Source organism: Hemiscyllium ocellatum, chromosome 13, assembly GCF_020745735.1.
Source record: "Hemiscyllium ocellatum isolate sHemOce1 chromosome 13, sHemOce1.pat.X.cur, whole genome shotgun sequence".
Classification (NCBI taxonomy): Eukaryota; Metazoa; Chordata; class Chondrichthyes; order Orectolobiformes; family Hemiscylliidae; genus Hemiscyllium; species Hemiscyllium ocellatum.
This window is the reverse complement of record NC_083413.1, coordinates 86,680,287-86,694,433: the sequence shown is the minus strand read 5'-3', so window position 1 is coordinate 86,694,433 and position 14,147 is coordinate 86,680,287. Positions and strand designations below refer to the sequence as shown.

Genomic DNA, 14,147 nt, shown 5'->3' with positions numbered 1-14,147 from the left:
AGTTTGTGAACACAGAGTCAAGGACCAGAAAGAATCATTTACAATACTTTCTGAGGCATTAGGGAGCAAAGGTGTTTGTCTTATCTTAGGCATTGTCAGATTCTGACCCCTGCGGAGTAACAGAAATTATATTGGAAGAATGCATAATAACGAAGAACGAGGAAGGGACCAAATCCTCTAAATCTGCTGTACAGAATGGGTTCTTACAAAAAGCTCTGACTGTATTCCTCTGAGATGTTAGATGGCACAAAAGAAAACATGGTGGCAGCAAAAAAGACAAAATAAAGCATCAACATCAACAACTGAAGTAAACATTGTGGACCAAGATAAATCAGAAAATTCTTCCAAGACTCATCAAAGCATTGCGGAGCCTTACATGGACTGCAGGAAGCTGGAGAACTGATTTGGAGACCAGGCAGCAGTGAGCAGTGACCTGATGTAGTGGGCTTGGGCAAGCAGAATTGCAGGCAATGACTGCAGGATGACCTGCCACTTCCAGAGCCACTGTCAATGTTCTGGAAGCTGCACTGCAGCAGGAATGGGAGATTTGGAAAGGAGATCTACAAGGTATCAAACAATGGAGGATATGAAAGGCCTGGATAACCTGATCCCCTGACTTTATGCTGTGGGAATTATTACTAATGGCAAATCAGAAAGGCAGGATGTTGATGAGAATACAGCATCATAGGAAGATGTCTTATGGGCGTTTGATGCTTGTTTCTTCATTCGTGGAAATTTAATTATTAAACAAGCAAACTTTAACAGAAGAAAACAAAGGCCGTGGGAAAGCAAGGACTCATTCATAAATGATGTTTATCGACTGTTAGAGAATTGCACATATGAAAGTTTGAAGGCAAAATTATTTCTCTACTAGATTGTAGTCGAAGTGTCAGTATTACACATAAGGAAGGACGTGACACTAAAAATTGCATTACAAATTCCTGGGTAAATAGAATCTGCAAACCAGTAAACGGTATTTGTTCACATAGAAAATGATGTGCCGTGGAAAAGATTGAGTGAGATGATTTAATTCGTAAGCTGCAAAGGAGAAAGAGCACAACAATTACAATCTGCAAAAAATAGATAAAAGCGTGACTGTCACCATTTTGAATTGTTCTTCACGTGATGGTAACAAGCCACACAAATGTGAAATCTGTCTTGTAAGGGGAAGCCCAGTGCCACAACTGTGGCCAAGTGAGTCATTTCCAAATATGAAACTAAAGCTGTGAATGCAGATCTGAAAAGTAAACAGAAATTAATGGAAAAACACAGACACTCTGGCAACAGCTAAAGAGAAAAAGCAGAGTTAATGTTTCGGGTCCAGTGGATCTTCTTCTGATCTCAAATAATATATCGGTTTATAATACAAACAGTGTTCAGCTAATGGCAATAGTCTGAAAACGCCTGTTCTCGTCTGATCTTGGAAGCTAAGCAGACTCAGGCCTGGTTAGTACTTGGATGGGAAACTGCCTGGGAATACCAGGTGCAGTAGGCTAAAACAAATTTGGGTGGCACGGTGGCTCAGTGGTCAGCACTGCTGCCTCACAGCGCCAGAGTCCAGGGTTCAATTCCCACCTCGGGCAGCTGTCTGTGCGGAGTTTGTCCATTCTCCCCGTGTCTGTGTGGGTTTCCTCTGGATGCTCCGGTTTCCTCCCACAATCACAAACATGTGAATTGGCCATGCTAAGTTGCCCGTAGTGTTAGGTGCAGGGGTAAATGTAAGGGTCTGGGTGGGTTGCTTTTCGGACGGTCGGGGTGGACTTGTTGGGCTGAAGGGCCTGTTCCCACACTGTAGGGAAGCTAAGAAAAAAAACCTACAAAAAACAGCACATTGTGACGAAAACATGACAAAATCAGAAAAAAAATTAAGAGAAATCAGTAATTCTGTCAATAAATACTGGAGTATTAAATTGGATATAATGGACAGCTCAGACAATCTGATCTGGTACCAGTGTTACCAGATCAGCATAATTGGCTTAAACAGAGAAAATTGTTGTCCTTCTCATTGATCTTGCACAGTCCTGGATGAACATAATCAAATGTAAAATGCCAACTCATGTCAATGCTCAGGTTAAAAAGGAAGTTGCCATATGCCATTTAGACTGAAGGATGTCTCTAATAAGCAGGATAGTGACTCTGCTTCCTCAGGCCTGTATTCCTGATGAAGGGCTTTTGCCCGAAACGTCGATTTTAATGCTTATCGGATGCTGCCTGAACTGCTGTGCTTTTCCAGCACCATTCTAATCTAGACTCTGCTTTCTCACCATAGACCTGCTGAAATTCTCCAGCAAATTCTGTTTTTGCTTCAGATTTCCAGTGTCCAGTTATTTTTTACTTTAGTGCCTGAAAATGGAATTGGTTTAGAAAGTTAATGAAATTGCAGATGCATATCAAAGTAATGAATGTTAGAACTGAATTCCCGAGTTCTTCTCAGGATTGGGAAAGTGAAGATCGATTATGACATTTCCCAAAAGGACCATGCAAAACCAGGAACAGTGCCATACCTACTCTTGACTGGTTAAAAAGAAATGAAATGTATGCTTAGATGAACATCAAGACAGTTTTCTGTTATGGTGATAGTGCCCAACACCTAATGGTTCACAAAGAATCTGTATGATTCCAACTCAACTTAACCGAGCAGAAGCCCCTTGGCAAAACCAGCCAGGACCAGTTGATTCATCAAACTGGACAAGAACAGCAAATTTCGGCAATGACCTCTGGTGGTAGACTCCAGATTGCTAACTACTCCAAACTGCTGACTACTTGGGCATTATTGTATCAATGGGTTATCACTTGGAATTGCATCAGTGCCAAAACTTAGAGAACATTGCAACTTCTGAGGGGGGAGAGGCCTGCAGGCAGGCTTGCTGAAGAAAATAACAGATGAGCAAAGTGAATGAGCCAATCATAGTTCTGAATGTCTCCAATACAACAGCATTAATTACTCATGAGGTTCTGCCTCCATTCTCTGTGAGTAATTACATTCCATATTCTTAGTCTCATTGAAGAATAAAGAAATACTTCATTGAGACTGAAGTTGCATGCTGTGTAGAAAAGCAGATTTAAGTCCTCTTGAGGTCATAGAGTCAAAGAATCATAGAGTCCTCCAACATGGAGACAGGCCCTTCAGTCCAAGCTGATCCATGCTGACCAAAATATCCATCCACACTAACCTTATTTCTCTGCACCTTCCCTGCATCCTTCTAAACCTTTCCTACCCATGTATTTACCCAAATGCCTTTTAAATGTTGTTAATGTACTTACCTCCACTACTGGCAGCTCATCCCATTTGAGTACCACCCTCCATGTAAAAATGTTCCCCCTCAGGTTCCCTTTTATTCTTTCCCCTCTAACTTTAAACTGATGCCCTCTCGTCCTCGATTCCCCAACCCTGGGAAAAAGATTGAGTACATTCACCCATCCATGGCTCTCATGATCTTATACACTTCTATAAGATTCCTCCTCAGTCTTTTATGTTTTAAGGGAAAAAGTCCTAGCTTGTCCAACCTCTCCCTCTAACTCAGACCATTGAGTCCTGGCAACATCCTTGAAAATTTCTTCTACACTCTTTCCAGTTTAATAACATCCTTCCGATAGCAAGGCGACCAAAACTGAACACAATACTCTAAGTGCAGCCTCATCAGTTCCCTGCATAATTGCAACATAACTTCTCAACTTCTGTACTCAGTGCCCTGACTGATGAAGACCAGTGTGCCAAAAGCCTTCTTCACTGCCCTGTCTATTTGTGACTCCACTTTCAGAGAACTGTGCATCTGAACTCCAAGCTACCTCTGTTCCACGACACTCCTTAAGGCCCTACCCTTCACCTTGAAACTTCTACCTTGACTTGACTTTCCAAAATGCAAGCCCTCATACTTATCTATATTAAACCCTATTTGCTATTTCTCGGCCCACTTGCCCAACTGATCAAGGTCCTGCTGCAATTTCTGATCACCTTCCTCAGTGTCCGCTATACCGCATATTTTAGTGTCATCTGCAAACTTACTGATCATGCTTTGTACATTCTCATCCAAATCTTGATATAGATAACAAACAGCAATGGGCCTAGCACCAACCCCTGAGGCACTCCACTAGTCACAGGCCTCCAGTCTGACAAGCATCCTTCCACTATTACTCTCTGCTTCCTACCATCAAGCTAATTGTGTATCTAATTTGCCAACTCACCCTGGATTCCATGCAGTCTAACCTTTCAGAGCAGCCTGTCACGCGGAACCTTATCAAAGGCCTTACTGGAATCCATATAGACCATGTCTACTGCCCTGCCCTCATCAACCTTCCTGGTCATTTCATCAAAGAACTCCAACAAGTCTGTGAGGCATGATCTCCCATGCACAAAGCCATGCTGACTACTCCTAATCAGATGCTGTTTTTCCAAATGCATTTATATATTATCCTTCAGAATCTCCTCAAGTGACTTACCTACCACAGGTTGTACGCTTACTGGGCTATAGTTCCCAGGTTTTCCTTTGCAGCCCTTCTTGAATAAAGGTACAACTTTCGCTACCCTCCAGTCTTCTGGGATCTCATCTTTGGATAACAATGATGCAAAAAAAAAAGTAATGACCCCACCACCAGTGATATATTTCCCTCCCCACTCTTATTAGATTACTTTACAGTGTGGAAACAAGCCCTTTGGCCCAAAAAACCCACACCGACCCATTCCCCTCTTCACCTAACACTACGGGCAATTTAGCATGGCCAATTCACCTAACCTGCACAACTCTGGACTGTGGGAGGAAACCAGAGAACGCAGACATGGGGTGGACGTGCAAAGTCCACACAGACAATTGCCCGAGGTGGGAATTGAACCCAGGTCCCTGGAGCTGTGAGGCAGCAGTGCCACCGTGCTGCCCTATCTGCGTTCTGGAGACAAAATTCCCTCTGCAACTCCCTTGTCAGGTCCACACCCCCCACTAACCCACCCCCCCACCCCAAGCACCTTCCTCTGCCTCTGCAAAAAGTGCAAAACCCGTACCCACACCTCCCCACTCATCTCCGTCCAAGGCCCCCAAGTATCCTTCCACATCCGATCGAGATTTACCTGTACTTCCAAACACGTCATCTACTGTTTCCATTGCTCTTGATGTAGTCTCCTCTACATTGGGGACACACACACTAAACAATCCCACCACCCTGTGGCTGACCAATTTAACTCCCCCTCCCACTCCGCCAAGGACATGCAAGTCCCAAACCTCCTTCACCACAAAACTATATACACCCGATGCCTGGAGGAAGAATGCCTTATCTTCCACTTTGGAACCTTCCAATCACACAGGATTCTCTACCGTGAAACCTCACCACCTGAAGTCTGGAGGAAGAACGCCTCATCTTCCACCTTGAGACCCTCCAACCACATGGGGTCAATGTGGATTTCACCAGTTTTCTCATCTCTACTCCCCTCACCTTATCCCAGATCCAACCATCCAACTTGGCACCACGCACTTAAACTGTCTTATTTACCCATCTTCCTTCCCATTTATTTGCTCCACCCTCCTCTCCGACCTATCACCTTCTTCCCCACATTCATCTACCTGTCACATTCTCAGCTACCTCCCCTCCAGCCCCACTCCACCCCCCCATTTACCTGCGGGCCATCCCGCATCCCTGATGGAAGGCTTATGCTCAAAATGTCTCCTCTCCTGCTCTTGAGATGCTACGTGACTGACTATGCTTTTCCAGCACCACACTCTTTGAGTCCTATTCTCTTTCTGGTTATTCTTTTTCTTTTATATATTTAAAGAACCTCTTTTGATTCACCCTAATCTTCTCAGCCAAGGCTATCTCATGCTCCTTTATTGCCCTCCTGATTTCCTTCTTCAGTAAACTCCTGTATCCCTAGGTATCTCCAGGGATTCCCTTGATCCCAGCTGCTTGTACCTGAGCCAAGCCTCCTCCATTTTTTCTGGTCAAAGCCTCAATATATCTTGTCATCCAGGGTTCCCTATTCCTGCCAACCTTGCCCTTCATCCTCACAGGAGCATTTAGATCATGAACTCTTGCTATTTCACTTTTAAAGGCCTCCGACTTGCTGGACGTCCCTTTGCCTGGGGGAGAAAACCTACTTCAATAAATCCCTTCAAGCTCCTGTCAAATTCCATCAAAATTCACCTTGCTCCAATTTAGAACTTGAACCTGTGGACCAGTTTTGTCGCTCTCCATAACTATTGTGAAATTAATACAACTGTGGTCACTGGTCCCCAAAGTGCTCCCCCAGTGTCACTTTCATCATCTGTCCTGCCCTATTTCCCAAGAATAGGTTGAGTTTTGCCCCTTCCTGAGTAGGACCCTCTATATACTGCTTGAGGGAACATTTCCTGAACACACTTCCCAAATTCCACTCTATCTAAGCTGTAACAGTCCCAATCTAGATTTGGAAAACTAAAATTCCTTACTATGACAACCCTATTGCTCCTGTGACTCTCCCCAATCCCCCAGCATATTTGTTCCTCTAATTTCTGTTAACTATTTGAGGGCCTGTAATACAATATCAATAGCATCACCATTCCCTTCTTATTTCTCAGCTCCACCCACAAAGCCTCACTGGATGATCCTTCAGTTCTTTCATTTCTGATTACTGCTGGGCTACTCACCTTAATCCAAAATGTAATTCCCCCTCCCTTCTTTCCACCACTTCTGTCCCTCATAAAGTACCTATACCCTGGCACATTAACCTGCTAATCCTGTCCCTCACTTAGCTCTGTTTCTGTAATGGCTATAGTATCACAGTTGTATGTACCTATCCATGCCTGAGCACTCTTAATTTGAAATAGATGCAATTTAATCCAACAGGCATTCCTTACTCCCTGTCATGTTCCAGTCTGACCTGTCTCTTCAACCTGCTATTTCTAATGACTGTATCTCCTTCCAGCCTCACACTTGCCTCCCTGCTGGTGTGGATCCCCTCCACCTGCCAATTTAGTTTAAAACCGCTCTTGTAGCACTGGCAGGATATTGGTCCCCCTGCAGTTCAGGTGCGACCTGTCCCTCTAGAACAGATCACCTGTGCCCCAGAAAATATCCCGATGATCTAAAAATCTGAATCCCTCGCCGTGCACCAATTCTTTAGCCACACATTTGTCTGCCTTATCCTTCTGTTCTCATCCTCACTAACATTTGGCACTGGAAATAATCCGGAGATTACCACAGATGAGGTCCTGGTTTTTAATTTTTTACTAGCTTTCTATAATCACCTGGTAGACACCTCATTCCTGTTTCTACCTGTGTCATTTGTGCTCACATACACAATGACTTCTCCCTGAGATCATTCTGCAGCCACTCCAAGTCATCCTGGACCCTGGCATTCGGGAAGCAACACACCATCCTGGATTCCTGCTTGCAGCCACAAAATCTCCTGTCTGTCCCCTAACCCATTGAGTCTCCTATCACTAAGATCCTGTTTACCTTTACTCTTTTCCACTGTGCTACAGAGCCAGTCGTAGTACCACCAACCTGGCTATTGTTGCTTTCCCCTGAATGGCCATCCCCTTCAGCTGTATCCAAAACGGTACACTTGTTTTTAAGGGGAATGGTCACAGGGGATTCCTGCACTGTCTGCCTACTCCCTTTGCCTTTCCTCGTGGTCACCCAGCTACTGCCTGCCTGCACCTTATCTATGACCACCTCCCTAAAACTCTTAGCTATAATGCGCTCAGCATCTCAGAGTATCTAGCTCTGGCTCCCTAACAAGTGCGCAGCTGAGTGCTCTTCCCATACGTGTAGTTATCAGGGATAATGAAAGAGTCCCGCATCCTGCAGGAGGAGCATGCCACTGCCATAACTCAGCTGCTGGAAGACTAAAGAGAAAAGTTAAAAGGTCTTCACCTGAGCTAACCTGCACTTTTTGCTGAGCCACTGCTCACCAAAGCCTTCTAAGCCAAAGCCTTACTACTCACTCTGCTCCCAACAAATTTTTCCAATGGCATGTCTCTCTATCCCTCTGATTTTGGTTAGAGGAGGAGAGATAGAGAGACAGTGAAGTAATGTTTGGGGCTTTAGTATTCCTTGATACCAGACACATGACAATCCACTCTTCAGAGCAAGTGACTGCATCCAGGCTGTAATGGATTCACTGAAGTGAAGCCTCTTCCTCTCAGTTGCTATCTGCTGGATGCTCTTCCTCCTGCTGAACCTAGGAGTTGTTGCTGGACAATCTACTCTTCAGTGCAGGTGACTACTTCCAGGGTCTAATGTATGTGTCCAAATGGTGCCTCTCCCAGCTCTATTGTCAAAACTGAATTGCGTTTTCCAGTCAGCCTCCAGACTATGGAGTTAGTAGAACTGTGTGGTGGTGGTCTCCCAATATCAGACTAAGGGATGAGCACTCCAGGAAGGCTTAAAGGGCTACCCTATCAGTCCATGTTCAACCATTGGCCAACCTCTGAAGGGGCATTCCCCACACAACGGTGGCCGGATAATTAAAGATACTTTTCGTCAACTGTAACTCACGATTACAACCAAAAAGGCACTGGGGAGAGTTGCACATGTGCACTCATCAATAATGCAACCACATAAGGATTACATAAAGAAAGTAAATTGCCTTGATACAGACTAACAAAATGTTCAAATTGCCCATTTTTCAATCAGTCCATTCCTTAACTAAATGCAGGCTCTTATATTCAGTCTATGTGTGGTGTATGGACTGCTGTCTCTGTGAAGGAGAAGGAAACCTTCTGCTGATTAACACGTACCGTTTGCCCTTATTAGATTACAGACAGTATGGAAACAGGCCCATCAAGTACATGCTGACACATTCCTCATATATACCCCTGACTAATGTACCTAACACTATGGGCAATTTAGCATGGCCAATTCACCCTAACCTGCACATCTTTGTGACTGTGAGAAGAAACAAGAGAATGTGCAAACTCCTTCCAGACAGTCGCTCGAGGCTGGAATCGAACATGGGTCCCATGCACTGTGAGGCAGCAGTGCTAACCACTGAGCCACTGTGCCACCTTGGCTGATGAATTGGTTGTTGAACAGCACTCGGGAGAACTACTAAGGGCGGAAAGAGTGAAAAATGTACTCTGGTGGGCAATTTCAATACACAAAATCCAGAGTGACTCGAGCTGGCTGAGTCTTAAAGGACTAGCTGCTAAACTGGGTGTGCAGTAGGTGATGATGGAACCAACAAGAAGGAAAAACATACCTGACCTCATCCTCATCGATCTGCTGGCTGCAGATACATTTCACTATGACACTATTGGTCAGAGAAATCCCTGCACCGTCCTTGTGGAGATGAAGTCCCACATTCACGCTGAGAATGCACCCCATCATGTTGTGTGGCACTATCACTGTGCTGAATGGGACAGGCTTCAAACAGATCCAGCAGCTCAACACTGGACATCCATGAGGTGCTGTGGGCCATCAACAGCAGCAGAACTGTACTCAACTCAATCTGTAATCTCATTGCCCAGCATATACCCCACTCAATCATTGCCATCAAGCCTGGTTCAATGGAGAGTGCAGAAGGGCATGCCAAGTGTACACCAAACATACTAAAAAATGAGGTATCAACCTGGTGAAGCTACCAAACAGGACTACTTGTGTCAAACAGCATTAGCAGCAAGTGATAGACAGAGTATGTGATCTCAAAGTCAATGGATCAAATCTAAGCTCTGCAGTCCTGCCACATTTAGTCATGAGCGATGGTGGACAATTAAACAGCCCACTGGATGAGGAGGTTCCACAAATATCCCTGTCCTCATAATGGGAAGGCCAACACATCAGTGCAATAGATGGGGCTGAAGCATTCACAGCAATCTTCAGCAAAAAATGCTGAGTGGATGATCCACCTCAGTCTCCTCTAATGTTTCCCAGCATCACAGATACCAGTCTTTAGCCAATGTGGTTCACTCCACATGAGATCAAGAAATGATTGGAGATATTGGACATTACAAATGCCATGGGCCCTGACAACATTCTGGCCATAGTACTGAAGGTGTGTGCTTCAGAACTTGCTTCACTCCTCGCCAAGCTGTTCCAGTAAAATTACAACATTGGCATCTACCCGACAATGTGGTAAATTGCCCAGGTATAACTTGTACAGAAAAAGCAGGACAAATCCATCCCGGCCAATTACTGCCCAACCATCAGTCTGCTCTCAAACAGCAAAGTGTTGAAAGGTGTCATCGGCAGTGCGATCAAGCAGCACCTGCTCAGTAATAATCTGCTGAGTGACGCCCAGTTTGTGTTCTGCCAGGGCCACTCAGCTCTTGAACTCATTACAGCCTTGGTTCAAACATTGACAGAACATAGGAACATAAGAACTAGGAGTAGGAGTAGGCCATATGGTCCTTCGAGCCTGCTCCTCCACTCAATAAGATCATGGCTAATCTTTTTGTGAACTCAGTTTCACATACCCGCATTTTCACCATATCCCTTAATGCCTTCAGTTTTCAAAAAAGTACCTACTTTAGATTTAAAAGCGATTACTGCATTAATGTCAATTGCTTCCCTGGACAAGGAATTCCATCGATTAACAACGTTCTGGGTGAAGAAGTTCCTTCTCAGTTCAGTTCTAAATCTGCTTCATCCAGTCTTGAGGCCATGCCTTCCTGTCCTAGCCTCACCCACCGGTGGAAACATCCTCTCTATTTCTATTTTATCGATTCCCTTCATAATTTTATTTGTATCTGTAAAGTCCTCCTCCTTCATCCTTCTGAATTCTAATGATTATAAACCCAGTCTACTCAGTCTCTCCTCATAAGCCAACCCTCTCAATTCCAGAATCAACCTAATAAACCTCCTCTGCACACCCTCCAGTGCCAGTACATCTTTCTCGAGTAAGGAGACCAAAACTGCACACAGTATTCCAGGTGTGGCCTCACCAGCACCTTGTACAGCTGTTTTTAAACTCAATTCCTTTTGCAATGAAGGACAAAATTTCCTTTGCCTTCCTAATTACTTATTGTACCCGCAGACCAACCTTCTGCACAAGGGCACCCAAGTTCCTCTGCATAGCAGTATACTGTAACCTTTTACCATTCAAGTAATAATCTTTTTTACGGTTACTCCTACCAAAATGGATGACTTCACATTTACTAACACTGTATTCCATCTGCCAGACCTTTGCCCACTCACTCAACGTATCTATGTTCCTCTGCAAAGTTTCACATTTCTCTGCACACTTTGCTCTGCCACTCATCTTAGCATCATTGGTTAACTTTGACGCTGTATGCCAGTTCCCCAACTCTAAATTATCTATGCAATTTGTAAATAATTGTGGTCCGAGTTCTGGTTCAGTGCTTGGTTTGATATCAGTCTCTGCTTTTAGGCTGTGTCATGCCTAAGTTCTTGGTCAGGGCTGATATTGCACCAGTCTGCATTTTGTGATGCATTTTGTATCAGCCTCTAGTTCAGTTGCGTTTATATCCATCTCTTGTTCAGGGTTGGGTATCTATCAGTTCCTTGCTCATTGCTGGGTTTGTATCTGTTCCTGGTTCAGATATGGGACTTGCATCAATTTCCGGTTTAGTGCTGGGTATTGTATCAGCGTCTGGTCTAGGGTTGTGTGCTGTTCGAGAGCTTGGATCAGGGTTGTGTATTGTATCAGTATCTGGTTATTGTATCAATGTTTGGTTCAGGGCTGGGTGTTGTTTCAGTGTCTGGTTCAGGGCTGGTTGTTGTATCTATGCCTAGTACAGGGTTGGGTGTTGAATTAGTATCTGACTTAAAGTTTGGTTTTGAAAAGAGTCTCATTAAGGGTTGGGTTTTATAGTTGAGTGTGTGTTGCCTCAATGAAGAGTTGCCAGATGATCCAGTACAGTAGCTGGGGAGACAGTCTGGGACTGACTGTGGAGCTGTGGGGACCAAAATCAAACAAGTCCTGTTCTAGCTTACCTCCATCCAACTCATGTTCCAATTATGGTTCTAAACGAGAACCACAACAGGATAGCTGGCGACAGCAGTAGGACCTGTCCCACAAACAAACGCTTTCTTTTTTTGTTGGGAAGAAGGATGCCATTTGGACTTCCAAATCAGAGCATGACTGTGGAGGTAACGTTGAGGGATGCAGTCACAAGGGCACCCGGGCTCTTGCTGTCAGCTGAAGTGGGGACTAACTCACGCAGGAGCCACTGTTGTTGTCCTGGAGAGTGGTCACAAAGGAGACTCGGGTTGCAGGCAACGCCAGAGAGTAACGAAATGCTGGCAGAGCCAATGAGGGAGCAGTCACAACACAGAGTGTTCACCGAGGGGACTCAGCACAGTGCGTTAACAACTGTAAAATGGCTCCGATGTGGCAAGAGTGGCCACAATGAGTCAATGTGTTGAAAGAGAGAGGCTCATTGCCACAGGTGTAAGCAGGTGGGGCATATTGCCCGGAATTGCTTGGTACAATCCAATGGGAGTCAAAAGAAACAAACCTGAGTTCAAGGCAGATGATACATGCTGCCATCTGGGAGTTGACTGGAATCAGCCGGTTTGTGGGAGAAGCAGAAGGCCTCGAGTTGGCAGAGTTTCAGTTAAATATCTGGTTGTTATCACGTGAAGCTAATTGTTTCTGGGTTCTTCCAAATGCAGAAGGAAAGACAGTAAAGACGGAAATGGACACAGGTGCAGCTGTGTGTCTGCTTCCTGAATCAATATACTGGGAAAAATTCAAGGCACTGCCATTGAAGACGTACGCAGAACAACTGGTGCCACAGAAGTCCTGTGTACTGGTGAGAGGACAGCTAAGGGACCAGTGAGCAGAATTGTCACTTTACATTGTAAAAGGCAAATACCTGGTATTATTTGAACATTCTTCATTACAAAAATTAAAATTATACTAGTTCATATGTCGGCAGACTCAAACAAGAGTTTGCAAGATATCCTGGGTAAGTACAAAGATGATATTATCGCTCAATTATTAATACAGAAATACAGCTAATGTTCTGAGGACATGGGTTTGAATCCTGCCATGGTAGATGATGAAATTTGATTTCAGTAAAGAAAAAATCTGAAATTAAGTATCTACTGATAATCATGGATTCATTGTCGATTGTCAGTAAAAACTCATCTGGCTCACTAATGTCCTTCAGAAAATAAATCTGCCATCCTTACCATGTCTAGACCACATGTAACGCCAGACCAACAGCAAGGCAATTAACTCTCAACTCCCCTCTGAAATGGTCTGGCAAGTATTCAATTCAAGGGGTTTAGGGTCGGGTTAATTATGTTGGCCAGTCAGCGATGCCAATGTTTGTCAAGTGAAAATAAAGGTGCTGGGACAAGTGCACCAAGGGCACCCTAGCCTGGTGTGAATGAAAGAAATACCCAGGATATACATCATCTTTTCACCCACCGGAATGGCCTTATTCACGATGGCAAAGGATTCATGGTGAGACCACTAGAGGGACAAATGTTACTAATGATTGTGGATGGCCACTCCAAGTGTCTATGGAAGCGGTCATGAAGTTGACATCAGCGGGAACAATGATGGATAGACTCAATAAAATGTGTTGCTGGAAAAGTGCAGCAGGTCAGGCAGCATCCAAGGACCAGGAGAATCGATGTTTCGGGCATAAGCCCTTCTTCAGGAAGGGCTTATGTCTGAAACGTCAATTCACTTTCTCCTTGGATGCTGCCTCACCTGCTGCGCTTTTCCAGCAACACATTTTTCAGCTCTGATCTCCAGCATCTGCAGTCCTCACTTTCTCCTCAATAAAATATTTGCCAGGTTTGGGAACCACAAAGGTGTCGTGAGTAACAAATGGTCCACAGCCTGTTGGGCTAGAGTTTAAGAAGTACCTGGAAAATCACGGAGCCAGACATGTGAGATCGACTCCATCACCATCTCGTGAAAATCAGCCAGGTGGAGAGATTTGTTCAAACTATAAAGCAGGCCTTAAAGGTCTCACTAGGGGAGGGGTCACCAGGATGATGAATCAACAAGGTCCTCAGCATGTACAGGAACACACCCAGTGTTTGCCGACATTCTTAATGTTCAGCCACCAGCTGAGAACTATGTTGTGTTACTGCAGCTGGAAGAGAGCATAGAGGTGGGAGAATGAAATCAAGAGGAACAGATGGCCAGAAGGAGGGGTACTTCATAGTTGAGGGTATTCCAAAGGAGAGAGACCATGTTGGCCTGGAACTACACATCTGGAGAAAATGGATCCCACCAGAGATGATAGCTACAACAG

General features: G+C 44.6%; 1 pseudogene; it reads left to right on the top strand.

The window, feature by feature from the left end:
• Positions 1-1,379: 1,379 nt before the first annotated feature.
• Positions 1,380-1,495, top strand: LOC132821997 (5S ribosomal RNA; annotated as a pseudogene).
• The last annotated feature ends 12,652 nt before the right edge of the window (positions 1,496-14,147 follow it).